This window comes from Notamacropus eugenii, chromosome 1, assembly GCF_028372415.1.
Source record: "Notamacropus eugenii isolate mMacEug1 chromosome 1, mMacEug1.pri_v2, whole genome shotgun sequence".
Classification (NCBI taxonomy): Eukaryota; Metazoa; Chordata; class Mammalia; order Diprotodontia; family Macropodidae; genus Notamacropus; species Notamacropus eugenii.
This window is the reverse complement of record NC_092872.1, coordinates 469,593,983-469,617,295: the sequence shown is the minus strand read 5'-3', so window position 1 is coordinate 469,617,295 and position 23,313 is coordinate 469,593,983. Positions and strand designations below refer to the sequence as shown.

Below are 23,313 nucleotides of genomic sequence, written 5' to 3'. Positions count from 1 at the left end.
AATAAGCTTCCTGAATGTGATTCTTATAATGTTGAACCTGTAAAGTATTAAGTAATAAATATCATATTCAGGGATTTCATCTACTACTTTATTTTACATTTATGAAATATCATCTAATTTTCTAGGCTGAAAAAAATATTACAAATACCTCCCTAATAACTTACGGCTTTTTTAAAGTTCTATATAGTCTCTCATGAGATTAGAAGTAGCTGAGTGGCTCAGAGGACAGAGTACTGGGCCTGGGGTCAGGAAGGCCTGAGTTCATATCCAGCCTCAGACACTTATTAGCTATGTGACCCCAGGCAAACATCTGTTTATCTCCACTATGAAAAGGGGATAACAGCACTTACTACAAATTTGTGAGGATCAAATGAGATAATATTTGTAAAGCATTTAGTACAGTCAGTACCTGGCACACAAAAGGCATTATATAAATGCTTATTAATATTATAAGTCAAAATTCTAGTCATAGACTTTGGTCCAAGTCAAATTCTGATAATGTGTTACTTGCTAGACTATTCTAAGTACGTCTTTTTCCCTTAAAAAAAAAGATAAGATGGGGTATATAAAAAAGGAAAAAACAGGAGGAGAAGGCAGGGAACACAGGAAGGAGAGAAGAGAAAGGAACAGAGAAAATTCTGCATTATGTCTATAAAACATGTTGCACATTGCTGATGTCTATGTCCATGGGCTGGGGGGGAGGAGGGAGTGAAACTAGCATTTAAAATACATTTTCCAATCAAATTCTGAGGTTTATAAGTATTTGAATTTTATTTGGTTATCTTTCCCTCTAACATTATATTAAAATATCAGTATTTCCCTCAATGTTATAAAAATAACATGCAGGAAAACTTATTATTTCCTTCCCAAGTACTGCAAGGTATTAGAAGAAAATGCCTATGGAGGGATGATGATTCTTGTATTACTTATGAGTTTCAAATTAAAAACTGAATATTGAACATTCTTTTTATAAAATGGCCAAGATCTTATATTATACTACCTCAGAAAATATATTTATGAAGGCTGAAAATTCAAATAAATGTTCACCGGAATGAAAGGACAAAGTCCAATAGGAAATATGAAATAGAACTCTTCAGGAGACCCTTAAAATATTTAAGATGATAATATGTACAACAATCAAAAAGTAAATTAATTGAACCTCAACGTGGCATGAAAGTTAGTTATGTTACAATAAAAGTTTAAATGCTAATTATGCTTTATATTTAGGAAAGAGGGTTGCATTTGAAGCCATTGGACCTTAGTTTGAATCCTCATTGCGATGCCTACCACTTGTGGTGACTTTAGGCAAATTACTTAGCCACGGTTTTTTCACTCATAAAATGAGGGAGTTGGACCAGATGATATGCTAGGTCTGTGCAGTCCTAAAACTACGAGTCTAGGAAAGCTACTAGCCTAAAATGTGTTCCTTATAAAATGGAAATGAAATCTTCTCAGGGGAAGCCAATTAAGAAAGAATGGGAATTATATACATATATTTACATGTGTGTATACATGTTCATATATATATACATCTACTTCTAGTATTAAATATACTAGCAACTAGAGAAAAGTAGAGACTCCTAAGAAATGTTTTCTATAAATAGCCTGACATTATTGCACATTTCTGCTCTGCATATCTTGTAATAGAAACATTGCCATGGGTGATTTGAAGAAATAAGCAACTCTGACATTTCTGGATGCAACTTGAGGAGATTATTTCACCACCAAGGATTGGTGTGCCATATACTAACCAACAACTCAATATCAAAATTCTAACTTGCAACTCTAAAACACTGCAGAATGACATTTAAGATAATCCATTTATCACTACTCAATACAAGTTGCTTGTACACAAAATGTCAGTGACAAACTTGGAGCATTCAGGGCTTCCAGGTAGTGACTGCATTTGAAAAAGATTCTTTAATAAAGAGTCAGCTGCATTTCCCTATATGCTAGAGCTTTAGAATGGACTTGAATTTATCTTGTTTCTGCAGTTTGTACATATGTGAATGAAATGCCCTGTCTTTCCGTTCTATACCAGAGCAACTCTCACCTATAGCTAGGGAATACTCTGCTTTGCTCATTTATGCTCACATGCTTTCCTGGGGATGAGTGAGGACTGATTCCCTTGGTGGAATTTTTTCAGCCTGTAAAAAAGTTCTTTGGTTCATGACTGAACATCTTTGGAAAATCAAGCAATTTTCTAACAAGTCCAGATTTTGCTTTGGTATAGCATTTAATTCTTTTTCAAAGTATTTTCCTAACACTTGTGTCACTTACTCTTTATGCCAACCTTCTGTGGCAGTTTAGGCATTATTTTTATTTTGTTATTACTATGATTGTTCCATTTAAAAGATGAGAAAACAGAGGTGGTCCAGAGTTATCAGTAAGTGTTAAAACTCAGGTTTGTTTCATTCCTTGGTTAGTGTTCCTTCCATTACATTATGCTTTTTTTCCTGAGAAAATAGCTCACTACATTTAGATATTTTAAAATTCTTGTCATGACATCAAATTTTTACATTTTTTACCAGTTCAGCTCTGGAGAAAAATGCCCAGGTATCATCACTACAGAGACACTGTGGATAGGTGAGTAGGTAAGTCTACTGTAATCACCACACTCAAAATGAATCACTTTTGCAAGTAGCAATTGAGCAGAAGATTAGTCTAATTTTTAAGAGAGACTTTCCTGGGAGTGTAATAATGACCTACATTTGACAAAGTTTCTTCCCCAGCAGCTTGGGAGTGGCAGCCTGGCCTTGCACTAGGAGAGAGCATCTCAGGTCAGCCTCCTGCCATGAAGCTTTGCCACACCACTTCTAACCCCTGAAATGGGATGGTGCCCAGCAAATAAAAATATCCTCTGCTCTCTGTGCCAAGACACCTGCTCCCCTGCTATGACTGATACCCTGTGTTCAGGAGGTTAAATGCCATCTGGGGTCTTGAACTAAACTTTTCAAAAGACATTATTAAATCAGGGATGAGTATTATTCTATTAAAAATTGACAGTGCCCTCATCTTATCTGCTTCTCTTAAATAAAAATGCCATCCGTACCCTAAAGGTATTGGGAGACTAAGGAAATATGGGGAGAAGAAAGCCGTACTTTCTTGCATATCTTTGGAGAGGTCACATCTTCAGAGGCAAAGTCAACAGCTTTATTTTGCTATAAAATAGTCAATGGACACTTTTTTCACTTGTCCTGCAATAAGAGCTTCCATGTTTTCTCTCTCCTTCCATGTAAAGAGTACAATCTGGCTTTCTAAGAGAATGTGCTTTCTTCTCCAGAAAACTATTGCTTCAAGGGACTCCAAATGCAGGTAAGGCAGCTTACTGTGCTCTGAACACAAAGACCATACCAGAACCCAGCTCCAATGTTGCCCCAAGAGTCTCATAGGATGATAAGACCATAGATTTAGAGCTGAAAGGGATCTTGGAGGCCTTTTAGTTTGGTCCCCTCATTTTTAGAGAAAAGGAAACTGAGACACAGACAGATTAAGTGACTTACGCAGGGTCACACAGCTAGGTGGCTACAGTTTAGGCAAGGCAGGCTATCACAGCTATAGTTGGATTGGCTTTATATTGTATCACAGGACTTTGGAGCTAGACAGGTTCTCAAAGCTTCACGGGTTCAAAAGATCTGGAGCTGTAAGGATGTGGAGCTGGGCCAACACTTGTCTTTTAATAGATGAGAGAACTCAGGCCTCCAGAGAAGTGACTTATCCAAGGTGACAGAAAACATCAGCAGCAGAGCTTGGATTAGAGCCAGGCCCCAGTGTATGGACTCCTAATGTTCAGCAGGCTCTGTTATGTATATGTATACATATACCTATACGTATAAGTATACGTATACGTATATGTAACTTCACATAACACTGTGACCTTGTCTCTGGACAATGCTTTTTATTTTTGAAGAATTCAAAGCACTTTTATGTACATACTTTTCTATCTTTATATCTTTATAAGATATAAAGCCACAGAAACTGGGAGACTTGGAGGTGCAGTGACTTATTTCTGTTCCCATAATAATAATAATAATGATAGCTAATAATAGCCAACATTTATATAGCATTTAACTATGTGCCAGCCAGGCACTGTGCTAAGAGCTTTACAATGATTATTTCATTAATCTCATTTAGGAGGAAATGGAGACAAAGAGAGGTTAAGTGACTTGCCCAGGGTCACACAGCTAGTAAGGGTTGGAGGCTGGATTTGAACTCAGGTCTTTCTGACTCCAGGCCCTGGACTCTAGCCACTGCGCCACCTAGCTGCCATGAAACTAAGAAGCAGAGCCAAGAACCCTGGTCAACCGCCAATCAGACCTGTGTCTTTTTTATTAAACCATGTTGCAGAGAAACTCGAGTCATCGTCTATGCACTAAGGCAAGGAACTTGGGTTCAAGGTTAGTGTGTGTAGACAACAATTCTATTTAGAAAATAATCACAAAGGTTAGCATATTATAGACATTAGCTGTAAAAAAAAAACTGCCATCACGTAATCACCATTTAAATTTGTTACTTCATTGCACAGAATAATTTTGATGGGTTTTTTTTTTTAGGTGGTTCTGCCAGAAACACTCTGGCAAACAGAGCAATGGACTTGTGGTTCGCCAGACATATAGGAGCCCTTTTCAGAGGAGGGGACCCTGCTTGGGAGCTGGCCCAGCTCCAAGTTAACACACAGTTAAAAGTAGCAGCTGCAGCAGTACTAGAAGAAGGGTCCTGGGGGTAGAGAGCGTGCGCCAAGAAGTCTCTTCCTAAATTACTTATAAATTGTTAACTGGAGGGAAACGCATTCAACAGAAAATAGTCTTAAAATATTGGGGTCAGTGGAGAATTCTTCCTATTTTCAAACTTTTAAAAAGGGAAAGGGAAAAAATGAAGAGAGCAGTTTCAACTTTCATTCCAGAGGATGGACATCTCATTAAAAACATAACAAATGCTCCACCTATCTCTACCACTGATCACCACAGTTGCCCAGCCATTCTTTTCCTCATCATTCAAGGCCAGCTGGACCAACCAGCCTGCCTGACTCACTAGTGGGTCTAGTCCTCTGTTTGCTGTCCCTAGTGCTACAATCTTCTTCCCACTGAATACATGGCATAAGGGGAGGGAGCTGTGTTTGATTTTGTATTCTTATGTGTACATACTGTTTCAATTGAAACTAGAGCCCCTGAGGGCAGGGACAGCCCCATTTTTGTCTTTATATTTATAGAGTCTAACACCATGTCTTACACACAGTTGGCACTTAATAAATGCTTATTGACTGAATGTAACATTGGATTTGGTGTAAAATGACCTGGGCTGGAATCACGGTTCTGCAACCTAATTACCAGTATAACCTCCAGCAAGTCACTTCTCTTGGCCTCAATTTATTAATCTGTAAAATAAAGCAGTGGATAAAGTGCCAGGCTTGGAGTCAGGAAGACCTGAGCTTAAAATTCAGCTGTGTGACCCTGGACAAGTCACTTAACCCTGTTTGCTTCAGTTTCCTCATTTGTAAAATGAGCTGGAGAAGGAAATGGCAAATCACTCCAGTATCTCTACCAAGAAAACCCCAAAAGGGATCACAAAGAGTTGGACACAACTGAAAAGTCTGAATAACAACAAAAATAAGAAGAATTAGATGATATAAATTCACAGATCTTTTAGACAAATCCAGGAGAAACTAAATTATCTTCAGACAAACAGCTAGCTGCTCTGAACCCACATAAGGTCCTTTTCTATACTATAAGGCCAAAAGAATTTCGGAACTGGGTGACTCATAAAGAGAGCTAGAGGGACATGAAAGACATGACCAGCACCAACAAACTCCAGCTGAGATCTGACTACTTTAAACTTTCCTCAGAAAGGAAGATTTTAGGATTTTTAACTGGGAATTTTGGAGGCAGAAGTAGGTTTGTGTCAGGAAGACACTTTTTTCTGACCCTGGTTGCCAATATAGGAAGGAATAAGTGGAAGAAGTAGCATAGCCAAAGGACAGTGAAAACAAGGGCTTTTTTAAATTGGGGGAGGGTATAGTTATGAATATTTCTGTGCATTTGAAGAATCGCTTAAGTTGAGTCAAGGATAACAAATTACAAATTACTACCCAGGATAAATTATAATCATTTGAAGTCTGTATTGAAAGGCCATGCAAGAGAAGAAAAATACAACTAGAACCTGTATCTTTTAAAAAGTGGTTTCTTGTTCCACATGGTTGATCCGGTAAAAGTAGAAGATGAGCTGATACTGGGCAAAATACCCAACAAGCACCAGGACTCTGGGGCTGAATGTCCTTAACTGTTTCCTAAGGATCTGAAAACTGTTCTCCAGGCAAGAAAGAAGATTTATTTCAGATAAAGGACAAATGCTGTCCTTTAATTAACAACATCTATCTCTGGGACAAGCACATCAGGTATACAATACAGGAGATTCTTTTAATATAAAGGACAGATGGCAACTTCACTCCTGGGACCTGCAGGGCTGCCCCAGAAAAACACACAATTTTAAAAGGCTTTGAAAATCCTCTAAGGAATCCAGTCAGGAGACAAGAAAGTCTCATTGCCCCATTTACAGAGCAAGCCAGAAAATGTTTTAGAACCATTTAGAAACACTTCAAGAATATCTGAGTAAGTTTAAGAGGGAAAAATAAACAAGCCCATTTTGCAATCTATTTGTGGGTCCTGAGAAAGTCTGGTTTCTTCTGATCTGGGATTGAACTACAATAAAACCATTCTTGATGGGCAGTGCTGAAAAAGATACTAACCTCTCTAATTTTCTGTGTAAGGGTGGGATGATGTCATTTATTTTTTAAATAAATTTTATCACCTTTTGTTTTTATATCACTTCCCCTTAAGCAACCATCTATACTGAAACCTCTCAACATAAAACATTTGAGGAAGACCAATGGACACAACAACCAAACCAGGCAGGGCAGACAGCATTTCACATCCATTGACCCTCACCTCTCTATTAAAGGAAGGGAAGTGTTTTTTATAAGTTCTCTGAGACCCAGACTGCTCATTAAAATTAATCAGGTATGTCTTTTTAATGCAGTTTAAAAAAAAATGCTATTGTCATTTTGTAATCTGAAGTGATTATAATAAACATACAAACTCAAAAAATACCAAGTGTCTATGTCACCAAGGGGCCAGTCTTATTATACTTCTTCCACCTTCACAGAGAACAAGGAGGCTTGCTCTGTGTCAGGAGAACAGAATGAGGTCCCCATCTCAAGTGGAATGCCTCGCCTTTTATGGTGCTTGTTAATCTGACCCAATACACATACACACGCATTTGTACAAGATTCCTCCAGCATGCGTTATACCTGCCTAACTGGGTGCTAACATTATAAACAACACATCAACACTTCTTGCCCGAGTGTTAATATCTATTAATGTCCTGCTGGGTAAAAGGCTCACACAGCCAGCCACCAACCACTATTCAAGCCTGTGTGTGACAATTTCCAGTCTTTACACTCTGGCTTTCAAAGGGTACTTCATTAGCAGAATGGTTAGGGAGAAAGCACATTATTGTACTACACTCAGTTTCACGTTTCTAGAACAACTTTAAAAAATGGGCTACTAAAGTCTGAAGTAATTAAGTAAGTAGGTAGGGTTAAAGGTACAGTTAAGAGCTAAGTAGGGTTAAAGAAAGAACTATGTGGCTTATGGAAGCTGATACTCCAGGAGCCATGTTACACTTTTCTTTGTGATTTTCTTGTGATTTTCACAACATACAGCCATAAGAAGGGCTTGCCAAAGTCATGTTGAGTTTCCTTGTTTGTACATACCACTCAACATAGCATATAGGGTAATGGGCTACCTCAAAGAGTATTCATTAAGTTCCCAGTAGCACACACACGGTACACATATGCATATATTTATGTGCATCATTTATATGTATAGTTGTGTATATTACAGATATATTTATACAATATATATCGGATTATACAAAGAATACATAAATATGTGCCTGCATATTTATACATCCACACAAACTTAAATAGAAATTTTATAAATTTAGTGTAATGGCCTATTAGTACTTGGTATCTCATTAAGTGAATATTTAAATCACATAACTCCATCCCTTTTCTCACCCCAAAAAGAAAAAAAAATACACACACACAAGCACAACCGTCAAAACCGGATTTGCCCTTCTCTAAATTAATCCAATTATTCAAATGTCAGTTATATCTGTCAGAGCCTGGCTCCTTGGGCCGAACCAAACTGTTAAAAATTAAAAATGTTTTACTTCGTTTAGTCTCACTGCCTTTTTAGTGTAAAATCCATGGTCTCGACAAAAAGTTGTGGGATTTGACACCCAATGCAACACAACCCTATTGCTGTCATCCATGCATAATTCACTTTGGAAATGTGCACTTGCTTTAAAATATTACTAAAATATACATGTAACATATGCTAATTTCACTGCGTTGACTTGTAAGCTCCAGCCACTAGGTTATATGTAAACTTTGCCAAGTGCATACACTGTACATAAAGGGATTATAAATGAAAGGAAATATCTCTGTCCCTAGCTCTCTGTCTCCAGCCTTGGCCAAGCTGACAGCCCCAAATCCCAGCAACATCTAACATGCCCTTCCCGTGGAGAAGACAGCCTGTTCTCAGAGTCTTAATTACATCCCAGCTGACTGCCCAGCGTTGCCAAAACCAGGCAACAAACGATACACCTTCACTCACAATATGGTCTGCTAAACAGACTCCCAGTCAAACAGAAAGAAACTTTCACGAGAAGAAGAAATAAAGGGACAAGCAGGAGATCAAGGGAGACTGCAAATATAACTGAGGGGATGGGAAAGAACGGAAGAGAGCTACAAACTGTCCCCTTGCACAAAACAGCTTTCTTCCTAGACTTCTCCGGCACCACCAAGCAGCAGGATTTAACAAAGCTCCCTCTATCACAATGGAATCAAAGCCCAGCCTGATTCTCGCCAAGGACTGCTGCTCTCCAAGATGGGCCACTGTAACTAAGACTCAATAGATTAATGATTGTTAAGGAAGGCTAACCAACCCCACACTGCTCAGACGATTATAATGACAGAAGAACAGCATGCCACATTCTGCAATTGCAAATGGTATCATATGTTTTCCTGGCTGGGAAGAGTTTTGCTCATTTTACATGGCCAGAAGGCACAGAAGAAGCCATAGGTCCTGTCCTGCCCACTTCATGTACCCACAATCCCTCATATTAGACAATGGAGGGAAAAATGGAGAAAGCAATGGAATACTTCATAACTAAAGAGATTCAAAGTAAGTCAAAGGAATTTAGATATTCTTAGGATCATAGAATTTGGAACTAGAAGGGTATTTAGAGATCACCTTATTAACACCTCTCTTCCAGATGAGGAAACAAGACCTATAAAAGGAATTTAACTTGTCCAAGTTTATTCACAGTAAAAACCTGGATTTGAACTTGGGTCTACCAATTCTAAATCAGGTGTTCTTTTCCACTATCAAGAATCAAACATATATTAAATGTTTCCTATATGAGGGGCACTATGTTTAGTCCTAAAGATAGAAAGACTAAAGTTAAATAGTCCCTGACCTCAAGGAGCTTACATTCTATCAGGGGAGAAAACATGCACACATATGAGTATATACAAAATAAATGCACTGTATCAAATAGTCTTTCTTATAGTGAATCCATTTTTCACTAAGACACATACTTGTTGGAGGTTATAGGGAAGTTCGGGGAATAGAGCATTTTCTCCTTCTGTTAAGAGAACTGATAAAAAAAAGCTTTTCAAAAAAAATATTTTTTATCAAATTATCACTCAGTTATATCCTATTAGGAATAACAAAGCTATCTACTATATTTAAAGATAATGCTATTGACCTTTTTAGGATAGTGTAATAATATAATGGTATGTATTATAATAGAGGGTCATTATCATAGATATGGGAAAAACTAGATTTTTAAAAAAAATTATGAATTTATACAATTCCTGAGAATTTTTAAAAGTGAAAAATTACCTTTTTATAATACACTCTGTCACCATGATGCCTAAACACGAAAATAACAACCCATTTCTTTATATAATATGGGTTTCAAATAAACTTTTCATACTATTTTTCTTCTGAGTGCATATAATACATATAAATATACAGTTTATAAAGACAAAAAACAAACAAATTCTCTATGCCCTAATAATGTTGATTAATATGTATTACAATGATCCATTATTATTCTCTGGTGCTTGAATGAATATGACTGAAGATTTTATTCCCTGCATGTACATATTGAACAGAAAGCATAAGGTTGAATCTATCTACCATATGCTTGAAAATAGATTTTTTAAACAAATCTTTTAGCCTTCACTTTTTAAAATTCTTCAACTCATGGCTAGATGAGGACATCCCCTTTTCTAGCAATTCACATAAAAACAATTTCAAAATGAAAAAATATCAATGTGTTTGCCATGTAAGAGGCAAAGGCTCTTTAGGAGTAGAAACCTGATATGTCCTTCTAGAACCTTTTATGCATACTCAATCAGTTCTTGATAGAGAAATCAGTCTCAGTTTGGGGACTGACCCATTTAATTACTGAGTTCACTTCAGTGAAACCTGGGAAACCTGGCATTACCTCAAGTACAACTGTGCAGATGGAAAGGATTCTGGGAAGATGGCAGAATAAAGCAGGAAATTACCTGGCTCTCCCAAATTCCCCTCCAAATAATTTAAAACAATGTCTCAAAGTGAATGTTAGAGAGCAGAAATGATTAAAAGTAGGAGTAAAGCAGTTGTTCAGCCTAAGATAACTTAAGAAGAATTTAGGAAAGATCTAGTCTCACTGGGTGGTGGTCTGGCCTGATTGAAGTGAAGATACTTGGGGCAGATACCTCCAAATCAACAAAGAACATGCCCTAGGGGCAGCAGTGTCTGAGGCAGCTACAGGAACTTCTACCGCAGAGACAGTGTGGAGATCACAGGGCTGATCAGGGGAGCACTGCAGGGTCCTTCACTAGAGTTGGAAGCAGGGCTAGGCATGTTGACCAGATATGGTCCTAAGCTGTCCTCACAGACATGAGGAGAAACATGCACATACTGTCACTCAGAGAAATCTTTGTTTTTGGTTCCAGACCAGGGTGGTGAGGAAGGGACTTCACTGCCAAGAGATGGGGCTCCAGGAGCCTTGGTTTCAGCCGGTGCTGGGTACTGGTGCCCTATGTCCAGTGACTGGACAGAAAATGGCCATCCTGACCTCAAGTGGTTATGACTTAGGGCTGCCAGGGAGGGGTGAAGGTTGGAGGCCCTGAGCTGGGGCCAGGAAAGGGTGCCAACTTGAGGTCTCTGGCCTGACCTCAAGGTCTAGGCTGGGAGTAGCAGCAAGATCCTCATGTAAAGGCCTGAGGGGCTAAGTCTCCACCCTTCTGAGTCCCCTAATGTCTATAGGCAGCCAAAAGGCCTGGGGTGGGCCTTGGGTCACTGCTGGGCCTCAGCAGTACCCCAGGGCCACCCCTCCTCCTCCCTTCCTGTTCCCCTTCCTCCTCTCCTCCCCCCTTTCCATGACCTGAGAGCACCAGGTCCCTTCTGAGGTAGGAGGCTTGGAAGGAAAGGCCAGACACTTACAGAGGAGATGTGAGGGACTCTCGGAGAGAAGGGATGGCCAGAGTGGGAAGCAGGAGCATGCCAGACCCAGGACACAGCCAGGGAAAAGGCTCAAAGTCTGGAGATGGAGCTAGTACAGCTAGAAGGATACTGCCAGGGAGTGAAGTGGAACAAGACTGGGAAGGTAGGGAGGCACAAGGTTTGGAAGGATTTTATCTTAGATTGTGGAGGTAAATGGGAGCCATTGAAGTTTAATGGGTATGGGAATGACACGTGGTCACAGACTTGGGCTTGGGATCCCTTTGGCAACTGAATAGAAGCTGGAATGGAAGAGGGGAGAGAGACACAGAGATCAACTGAATGGCCACTGTAACAGCCCAAGTGAGAGGTGAAAGAATGAATGTTAAGTGGCTAAGTTATTTTTCCACAATTCAATATAAACCCCTTGAGATCAGGCATAATTCCATTATTGGCTTGTTCCTCAGCTATCTAAGAACACATGGCTCTTTTCTGGACCCTCCTGTCTTAAGAGTGATTATCAATAGTAACTGTTGCTGTTTCCCTCCCAGCCTGATGTCTTTCTTTTCTTTGCCTCATTAAAGGGGCCATGCCCTGGCTACCTCTTAAACAGGCCTATTCACTGAATGGGCATTACCTTACCCTAAGTGAGCACCTGCACAGACCTTGGCCCTGAATTTTTTTACCTCCTTTTTTTCAGTTTTTATTTAGTATTTATTTTTCCCCAGTTACATGTAAAAACAATTTTAAAATTCATTTTTAGAACTTTGAATTCCAAATTCTCCCTCTTCCTCTCTCCTCAGCCCCCCTCCTTCAGAAGGCAAACAATTCAATATAGGTTATATACATGTAGTCATGCAAAACGTATCCATAGTTGTCATGTTGTGAAAGAAAACAAAGAAAAAACCTCAAGAAAAATAAAGACAAGTATGAATAGCCTTTTTCATCATAAGAAAAGGTCAAAATAGATGCATGACATAGATGGAAGGGAAATATTACAAGTAAATTAGAAGATATGGAACATATTCCCTATCAGACTTGTTAACAGGAAAAGAATTTATGAATAACCAACAGATACAGAGCATTGCAAGATGCAAAATGGATAATTTTGATTACACTAAATTTTTAAAAATGTACAAATAAAAGCAATGTAACCAAGCAGAAAATTGGAGGAAAATTTTTATAGACAATTTCTCAGATAAAGGTATCATGTCAAATATAAAAAGGATGTTGTCAAATTTATAAGAGTATGAATCATTCCCCAATTGATAAATGGTTAAAGGATATGAAAAAGTAGTTCTTCAATGAAAAAATCAAAGCTATGCATTGTCGTGTGGAAAAACTCAAAATAATTATTGATTAGAGAAATACAAATAAAAAAACCATTGAAACATCTACTCACATCTATCAAATTGACTAAAATGACAGAAGGGGAAAATGACAATGTTGGAGAGAATATGGGAAAATTAGGACACTAACGTACTGTTGGTGGAACTGTGAACTAATCCAACCATTTTGGAGAGGAATATGCAATTATGTCCAGAGAGTTATAAAGCTGCCTACAAGCTTTGACCTAGCAATACCACTGTTAGCAATACCAGGGAAAAAGGGAAACAATCTGCATGTTCTAAAATATTTATAGCAGCTCTCTTTTTGATGACAAAGAACTGGAAATTAAGGGAATGTCCATCAATTGGGGAATAGGTAAACAAGTTATGGTTTGTGATAGAATACTACTGTGCTATAAGAAATGATGAAATGGTAGGTTATAGAAAAACATGGGAAGACTTTAATGAAATAATGAAGAGTGAAATGAGCAGAACAAGGAGAACATTGTATACAGTTAACCACAATATTGTTTGAAGAATAACTGTCAGTGACTAAGTTATTCTGAGTATTCTAAATACTCAGATCAGCTACAAAGAACCTATGAAGGAAGATACTATCCATCTCCAATGAAAGAATTGATAAATAAAAGTATATATAGTAGGGTTTTAAACACACACACACACACACACACACACATCTCTGTCAAATGGTGTCCTTTTCTAGTGGAGAATGGGGAGGGAGAGAGAGGGAAACAGTTTGGCACTTAAAATTTAACAAAAATTAAATTAAATTTAAAAAAGAAACAAAAGTTCAGACGTTCAATATTCAGTGTTTATAATAGTTTATAATAATATATGTTCTTTTTCCTCAGATCAGAACATTTCTTCTCACAACATACTGTGCCTGAGTCCTAGGGAATCCTTGAACTTTCAATTTTGCTTTCTGCCTTAGTATTTTGTATAAAATGTCATATGTCATCCCTCTTTAGGTATTGGTGTCATCTCATTTACATTTGGTTTCCTTTTTAGTATCTTTTCTTGCAGTTGGGGCCCTCTCAGTTTATGCCTGATTCATTAGTATCTTAGAGATTGGCTCTTATCTTCTCATATTACTTGTTTTGACAACTGAAAAGTCTCCCATCCCATGTCTATTGTAGTGTTTACAGGAATTGTTACAAAATCTCTGGCTCAACCCACAAGGATCTGGATAACTAGCATGTCTCCCTCTAGAACAAGTCCTTTGCAGTAGACTCCTCTAAGGTTCTAGGACAAGGGTGGGAAACCTTCACAAATCCAAAGCCATATAACACTGGTCCTTATAGGAGAATAACATCAGGAAAGGGGACTCATGTCAGGAGGTAGACATTAAAAGTTAGTAAATATTGGGGTATACTGAAAATTTAGGTCTGGAATTCACAGGTGTATCTGCTGGGCAATAGCTTACTCATTTTAGTCATTACTATAACATGAGGAGTATTTTCAAACACCAGTAATGGGGAAGAAGAATGGAATATGCATTTGCTAAACACTTATTGCATGCCAGAGACTGTTCTAAGTTCTTTACAAATATTATTTCATTTGATCCTCACAACAACCCTGTACATTTGAAAGGCTTTTGGGAGCTTCAGAAGAAAGTCAGTATTCACACACAGAACTATTGTTTTGAAATGCTTAAAAGTTATGCATTGTCTTTTAAGGAAATGCAACATAGATAATTCTTAGTTTTCTTCAAAACTGGAGTTCTTTATCTTATGTCCACAAACTTGCCTTTTAAAATTTGGATAATTATATGTAACATAATTGAATTTCAATATAATTGATTTCCTTTGTAATTCTATGTATTTAATTTTATTCATTTAAAATTATTATTCTGGGAAAGGATCCCTAGACTTCACCAGATTGCCAAAGGAGTGCATGACATAAAAAAGATTAAGAATCTCTACTTTAAAGGAAAATTTTAATTTTTTTTCTCTACTGGCTTTGAAACTGGAAAATAAAATTTTCAATATTTTCAAAAAATCTGTGAGACTAATGTTTCTTGTAGTTTCTCACTGGGGAAAAATATATTTTTCTCCTGTATTTCATTGTAAATTAGAATAATTCAATTTCAGGAGATCTGTATTTTCAAAATAGCCTGCTGATAAGGGAGACTTTCAATGGGAAACAATGAACAATACAGGTTCCATACATTCTGATAAAAAAATTACTGGGATTTTATCAAAAGTCTCCTAAACTATAAGCACCTTCACTAGTTTGGCAAATTCCCCACTAAACTTAGTATATACTACCAGTCACTATGGCAGCACTCCAAAAATAACCTATAATGAGAGTCTGAAAAGGACAGATGGCTATACTGAAAAAGAATGATGAGAGACCCCAGTACAAGGGCCAGAGTGAGGACTGTGGCCTTCAAGAATGAGAATCGTCTGAACAATAACACCCACAAGTTTAAGGTTACCTCTTCTGAGAATGACTTTAGTCTCTTTGTGTGGGGTGGAAGGAGAGGATCACATTCCTTTATGAAGGGGAAAATAGTTGCCTTTGAAGGTCCCTAACAACTTTGGTCTCTGTCTCTCATATACATAAGTACTCAAGTGGTAACTGTGTGTGAGAACTTGAGGGAAAAGGGGTTCATGTGCCCCTCCAAAAAAACTAAATAGAAAGATATACTTTGTCATTCAGTGGGAATGACAGTAAGAGTATAAACCCCAGGATGAAGAGCGTGAATTATTGCCAAATAAGGCAACAAACTATAGCTAAGAAAGGCTCGCAGGAAAAAGAAAGAAAGATTCAAAGAGAGATTACTTCACCTAGGGAAAGCTCAAGTTCTTGGTCAAGACATACAAAAAGGATTTCACAATCTTAATATGGAAAGGCATCTCTTGATGCCTCTTTTGTAACTCTGGCCCAGTGCTTTCTCTGGACATGTATAATTTAGCCACACTTTCTATTGCAGGCATTTCTCTCTGGTATACATAGTACAAAAAAAAAAAGATTAAGTACTGTAAGTTAATAGTCTCTGTGGTTTGCTTTGTGGGAGCATCTCTCTTATTCTAATTTACTGCTTCCCTAGAGCCCAATGGAAAAAAAAAAACTTAACCAAGGGAAATGGGGCCTTTGTGAATCCTATGACAGAATGGCTATGTTTAGTGGCCCATGTACCTGGTGGTGGGAGAGGTACAAAGCTAATCTGTAAATTACCTGTAAATTACCTTGTTCATAAAATGATGGCTGAAAGGCCATAAGCCCTATTTTCTTCTTTCTCATTTTTGAGTATGTTTGCTGTTTTGGATTCTCATATTTATTTCCTTCAAAACACTGCAAATACTACAGTCTGATCATGAAAAGGCACTGAGGCCAGAAACAAGCATCTACATTGTATCCTTGTAAAAGAGCTTGGTCTAGTAGAAGCCAGGGTAATATTTTGAGACTTAGGTTTCATAAACGACCAGGCTCACCTGTATTGATAAAGAGGTAGGCATTAAATTTTACTTTTAAAACATATACACAACACTGCTTTCTGAGTGCACAAAAGCACTCAGATGAGAGTAGTCTTTCAGAAATCCAGCAGCAAGACAAGAAGAGGACCTAAGTTTTCCTTTTGAGTGTAGTGAGGATGGTCCCTCGCAAACTTTGGCTATACACTAAAATCAGAGAACAATAATGTTTTAATAAATGTTTTAATAAAAACAAAAATATTTTAATAAAACATTTTCTAACCTGTTTATATTAAAAAAATTGTACCTTCATTCCAACCCATGCCTCCAAAGATGTGCTGAGCCCTGGCTACACTTAGACGATACTACTACTATTACTACTACTACTACTACTAGTACTACTGCTGCTGCTACTGCAACTGCTACTACTAAACACACATATGTATCTCTATTATCCAAGGGCTCAACAGAGTTTAAGTGGCTAAGAGAATTCTCACGACACAGTGAGGTGTCAGAGAGTATCAGTGAAGAATGCACAATGCCCAGAACATAGTAGGCACTTAATGCTTATTGACTGATTCAAGAATGGTTCAGTTGCTCAAGGGTGTCTAGAAGTCATTTCGCATCATCATACATAATACCTATTACAGTCAGTTCTTGAGGACATGTTACTGGTAGCTTAAGATATATTACTGAACACATACATACAGCTACAGATGTGGACTCCAGAGGTGTCATGTTGGAAGCAGAGGTTCATCATGAGGTTCTCATAATAGGCAACAAAGGTAAGGACACTCACTATCTTATTATTAACAAGAACCAATCAGATCAGTCCAAACCAGTATCAGCAGATGCCAATGTAACTGGATTCCCAAGTCAAGCACAAATATGCCGAGTGGGTTAGAAACAAAGTTAGATTTTTTTTAAAATGAATTTGGATAAAAACTTATGTCTCTCTACTGCCAAGTGGGCTGGGACGGACAATGGAATGTTTCTGATGGGAACGAAACACATCCCTGTGCATTCATTTGGCTGGCAACACTCCCATTCCAACTCCTGTGCAAATGCTGGGACTAGTATTTGGAGAAGGTACAAAATGAATGTTGTATTCATTCCATACCCCTTGAACCAACACGAATAATTTAATACCTGTTGCAATTTTCTCCAATTTATTCTATGAAATAATAACATGAAAAGCAATTACAATACAGAAGAAGTTCGGGTGCCGCAGCACTAGTTCGACATCTAGGATCAAGTGTCAGCCTAGATTAACAAATTTCATTCATTTTATCTCCAGCGCTGGAGACACGCTGCTACTAGCTTTAATAGTCAGGAATGTCTGTTAGTTAAATGACTCTGTAAAGCCAGTCAAGTGAGGGCAGACAGCGACAGTTTAATTGGGCTGCTCTCTATAACTCTATCTGGGGCCGTAAGCACTGGACTATAAACAAGCGAAACGCTGCACTCAATACCCAACAGCAACAGCCTAGAGAAAAAAAGGAGATCCTTTTGATGGCAGGATCTCTCATTTACCCTGGCGTCAGGTTGGCTACAGGTGAGCAGGGGCAATGTAAGCTCTGCAGCAGAAGAAAGGTGAGGTTAAGAGAGCAATCATTTATCTTGTATTGATTTCTGGACACTATGTCCTAGATTCATTCCAAGATAGAATGACAGCTTTCTGCTTTGTGCTTGCAAGAGAAGAAAATGACGAGCACCGGCACCGCTGTTTTCCGATCATATTTCCTTTTAGAAACATGCCACACTGAGATTTTTCCAGACAGGGAAATCCAAACAAGTTTATCATAGAAAAGGAGGGTTAGGGGCTGGTTAATCAGTCATTTGTCTTTACTGCTGTGTATCAGGAAGTCAGAGGGTCAAAACCAAGTACAATTGGGCCATTTGGCTTTATCTCAGGTAACTCCACCCCCTACCCCGGTCTGTGGTAATTGAACCCATTCCTTTCGGTCAGAGTTCCTGTCACTCATATTCAATGTCTGTCATTACCAAGAAATGCTTCATGTCATATTACCCTGACAGAAGCAGCACTGCAAGGCCAGCGAGATTCCCCCCGCACCAGAGGTAAGAAGACAATGGGAGCCTCTTTCAGACCAGTGATGTTTAACATTTTATGTGCTGACACTGTGACTGTAACCACAATATAATGAAAGCCTAGTAAATGGAAGATAAAAATTCATACTTTATCTCCTTCAGGGGCTGCCAGGCAATATCAGAAATAAAACAAGTTGGCAGCTCCCACAGTACTGCTACACCAGTGCCACAGCAGGCATTTTTAAGGGGAGTACACAGTCATATATGTATGTATGTATGCATGTATACATACAGAGGTTCCTCATATGTTCATGTGTAAGTCACTTTCTCTGTGGCAGGACACATGCTGTGGTCATCTACATGCCAAAATCTAAAATCAAAGTCTCTTTTGAATGTCACAACTTGTGAACCTCTAAAATGACAAGGGACAGAGAGTGTAGAGGACGGGCAGGGGACAAACGGCACACCAGCTCTTATACAAGACAAAGAGAATGGCACAAGGTAGAGGTCTAATTCCTCAGCTCTAAAAGTCTCTAGAGGTGCTTCTGTATGGGGAGGCTGGAAATGTCTAGAAGAACTAAGAATCAAGCTATGGGCTTTGTAGCTCTGAGGCAGGAGTGGGGCTGGGAAACTTGCTCTGTATTTATTTGGGGTTATTGTGCTGCTGGTCTGGAGGTACAGAAATGAGAGGCTCTACCTTGTTTCCTAGTTTCTGTGTGCTTGTAGGTCAGTTGTCTTTCACATGGATCTCTCCTCTATGTTCTGGCATTGCTTTCCCTAAAGGTCACACTTCCCCTAAGCCTAGTAACTTTGGCTTTAAAAATCATGCCAACTTGATATTTTACAGGGAACATGGCAGGCTTAATGAGTTTAATCTCTCTTTTCTATACATGGGGGTGGGGTGGGGTGGGGTGGGGGGAGTGGGACACCTCTTAACCTATCTGACAAAGCCTTAAAAGCCACGCGGGCCTGAAGCATCGCATAAAAGCTGCTCTCCTTGCCAATAGGTGGCTGGGAGCTTTCCAAGCTTGAGTTGGAGGACTGGGAAGCAGGAAACATTTCTGTTCTGGGTACCACAAATTATCTCAATCACCTTGTGCTTCTCTGTTGTAAACCAGTCACTACCAGTAGGTTAATCTTTTCACTATCCACCCTGACCCCCACAGGCACACATATCCACATGCCCCCAAACAAAATTAGTTCAGGAAAATGAACAGCTATTTACAAAGGCTAGCCTTGGCTGAGGGGACACCAAAAACTTTATAAATTTATTCTGCAACCAAAGAAGTCCAATTAATACAAAAAAGCCATGTTACAAACAATCATTTCCTCGGAGGGCATGTTCTCCTGATGCCAGTACAAAAAGGCTTTATTTATCCTCCCTATCTCAAGAAGAGTAAGAAAACATCCAATTAGACAAAATTATGACTTTGTCCATCCTATACCTAACACAAGTCTTCTAAGAATAAAAAAAAAATCAACTGACTAATAATATAGTAATGGTCCTCTTTCACATAAAAAACATGATGATAAAATAACATGGGTTTTTTACCCAAGATGCCGGAACTGTATGCGTCGAAATGAATTTAAAGTAGTCATTTTGGCAAGATATGAACTTATTCTGACTGTAGTACCATTGTTTAAAATGTCTTTCAGGGTCCTCTCTTGAAATAACCAAGTTCTAACCCTCTTCCTTCAATGCTTTCTAAAGACTATTTAGCCCATTATCCTAGTTTTTTCTCTTTGAATTCTAAAGTACAAGGCAGGTTTGTAAAGTACTCATTTGGCCTTTTTGGGGGAGTAAGCCAAAGGACAGAAGATGCTGTTGCTCAGTTGCAAACAACTCTCCATGATCCCATGGAGTTTTCTTGGCAACTACATGGAAATGGTTTACCATTTCCTTCTCCAGCAGATCCTTTAGTCACACAATCAGAGGTTAAGTGACTTACCCTGGGTCACCCAACTAGGAAGTGTCTGAGGCTGGATTTGAACTCAGGTCTTCTTGACTCCGGGCCCAGTACTCTATCCACTGAGTAACCAGCTGCCTCTAAAGGACAGAACATAGTTCTCTTAAACATAATATGCACCGTACCCTCAAAAATGAATTACCTGTCTCTTCCTTTTCTTAAAGCTATATTCCAGAATCTTAAGAAATCTAGGGATAGTGCCACCCTGAGACCCAAAACACAAACCGGCCTTTGGCCAACCATAAAAAAAGCCACAAACAATATCTGCTAGAGGGATATGTTCCCCTGATGTTCAGTCAAGCATTTCCATTTCTCCTAAAAACAATAAAATATTGTATTTGCTTTGGAAAAAGACTGCCTTAGGGGGACAAATTCCAAATCACTGATATAGGACCCCCTCATATTAGCAAGATTCGTGTATTTTGTTATTATTGTTGGGGTTAGGGAGAAGGTGAGTTTGGGGGAGGTGTCTGGAACCTTAGAAAGATGCCAAGACCTTCTAGGCAATAGGTGGAGAAGCTGAGATCACAGAAGTTTAAAAACTTGAAAGGTTTTCTTTCAAAACACATCATAACAGCCATTATAAAATTTAGCATAATAATGCTTCCAAGGAAACACGTGAGGGTCCGTTGGAGGCTTTATTCCTATTGCCACTACAACAGCAAGTCCAAATGACAGCTTATGTACCTATGCATTCCCAGGGCCCATCTTCTCCAAGAGTCATACACTGAACTGGCAGGAGATTCAGGTGGCAGCCTTTTGGATCTCTAAGCACTGCATTGGAAGGATCAAAATGAAGGATGCTTGCAGCCTAGCAGGGGGAAAGTGCGTTACAACAATTTTTCTCATGCTGAAGTACCACAATGCCAAATGTTCCTGTCAGAGCATGGTTTAATTACCTTGGCCCCCATGCCACTTATAATCACCTGTCATTAGCAACAATGCTTGCATCTTTTTACACGTCTGTCAGAAATGCCAGCCCAGCTGAAGTCTAAGGATAAGACAACTTTTAATGGAAAGTAGCCCCAGATGTAGAAAGGTCACTTTAAGGTTGTCCATTTTTCAAAGGACAAATGGAAGAAAGGTTTTAGAGCTGTTTCAGCCTGTGGTCATAGTGGATCAGAGACTCCTGAGGATAAGTTTTATGCAGTCTGAGGAATGTATTCAAAACATGCTGTTCTGAGGGTCACAAGAATGAAGAGGAAATTTCTGGTGTTTCAAGGTTTTATTCATGTTAAACTCTCTCTTTTTACGTTATTTACTTCGAATATGGGGTGCTTTCATGAAAGCAGATGATAATTATGCATGCTGGCACTTCCCTTTTACCTGCCTGTAACATTAGCTTGCTTATATGTAAATCCTACCCATGTTCCAAGTCTCATCCTTTTTCACGAAGTCTTCACCCTCCCTAGTCCACAATTTTTACTTCTTTCAATTCCTGTAAGACCTATAGTCAGCTTCCCTATAAGATTCTTTCCGTCTTAAGTTTGCCATGGTAACTACATTCCACAAGCCAAGAATTATTGCATTAAGCAAAGGCACTCTATTTCCTGTTGCTTCTCACCTAGAAGTGGATACCTTTTTAAAGGAAAAGAGGATCTGACCTTTGATCTTTATCCACTCTACTTTCCTACATTAATCAGAAGTTATGCGTAAGAGCCTTGCCCTTCCACCCATTGGAGGCAGTCGTGGTTTAACTGCTTTGCCAAGGGTCACCACACAGCTTGGTAAGTGTCTTGAGGCTGGATTTGAACGCAGGTCCCACTGACTCCAGGGACAGTTCTTGATATATTCACTGTGCCACCTACCTTCCCCAAAAGCCTACTTCTCATACATAACTTAATAATTTAGGTTATTGGTAGCAGACTCATTTCCTAATCCATTAAACTGAGTTCCTCAAAAGCAGGGGCTGCCTTTTGTCTTTCTTTGAATTCCCAGCACTTAGCGTAGTACCTGGTACTATTTAATAAATGTTTACTAACTAGTGTTTTATTGACTGACTGATTAAACTTCTATAAGGAAGTACTTTCTAGAAACAAAAAAAAAAACAGAAACATTTTATAGAACTACTGGCATATGAAAAACTTTTTTTTTCTTTTACTAGGCTTATAATGAGAGAAGCTGAGACCTTAATTCAGAAAAATTAATATATCTGCCCTGCAGTGAGATCCTCTTCCAGGATTCAGGAAAATATAAATCTGTTATTCAAAAATCAAACAGGCAGCATTCTGCTGTTGATAGAAAACTGGCCCCAGGGTCAGACAGAGGTGGTTTTAAAGTCCTGCCTCAGATATACCCTGTCCCTAGCACCCTGGACAAGTCACTTGTCTCTCAGTGGCCCTGGCCAACTCATTAAATTGCAGAACAGTGGCCAATCAGCAATAGTAAAGGGAGTTTCCTCAGACAGGTCTTACGCTAGGGGAATCACAGGTCTGGAATAGAAAAAAAAAAAAGGAATTAAACATCACCTTTTCTTTCCTCCATTTTGTGCTATATCTTCCAAATTTCATAGGTTCAGTTTGTGCTGCCTAAATACTATATTCTATCTTCTGTGTGACCTTGGTACACACAAGTACACTGACTACCATGTGCCTTATTCAAGACTGACTCTTTTAGAGGGTCTCTTTCTGCTCCAAAATGATTCTCCATGATCACTCATGCATAGATGAGTCCTGCTTATCAGGCTAAGGGGAAGCTGTCATTAGAGCTCAAGCTGAGGTCAAACTTTCCATTCTATATCCTAACACTATTCCACCTTCTCTGTTCCTCTCCACTGTGCCCTCGCCCAGAATTCTCAAATACTCTGAAATTCTATGCCCTCAATCAAGCCCAAACCTTCCTCTTCCAGAATACCTGCCCTTTAGGGACAACATGTTGATCTGCTTGTGTGATAATAGATTTCTAAAACCAAAAGCCATTTCATTAATGTTGGGAAACGTCTATTGCTTTACAGTAAGTGAAAGCAAGTATA

General features: G+C 38.7%; 1 protein-coding gene across 9 annotated transcripts in view; it reads right to left on the bottom strand.

The window, feature by feature from the left end:
* The window catches only part of FTO (FTO alpha-ketoglutarate dependent dioxygenase), a 417,587-nt gene that overhangs the window by 137,290 nt on the left and 256,984 nt on the right, over window positions 1-23,313 (bottom strand). The window contains exon 9 of one of the 9 annotated variants that reach the window (XR_011972181.1): window positions 20,325-20,422. The exons of the other annotated variants lie outside the window; for them this stretch is intronic. The gene's annotated coding sequence lies outside the window, so the exon portion shown is untranslated. The remainder of the gene's footprint in view (window positions 1-20,324; window positions 20,423-23,313) is intronic. 9 annotated transcript variants of the gene reach the window in all.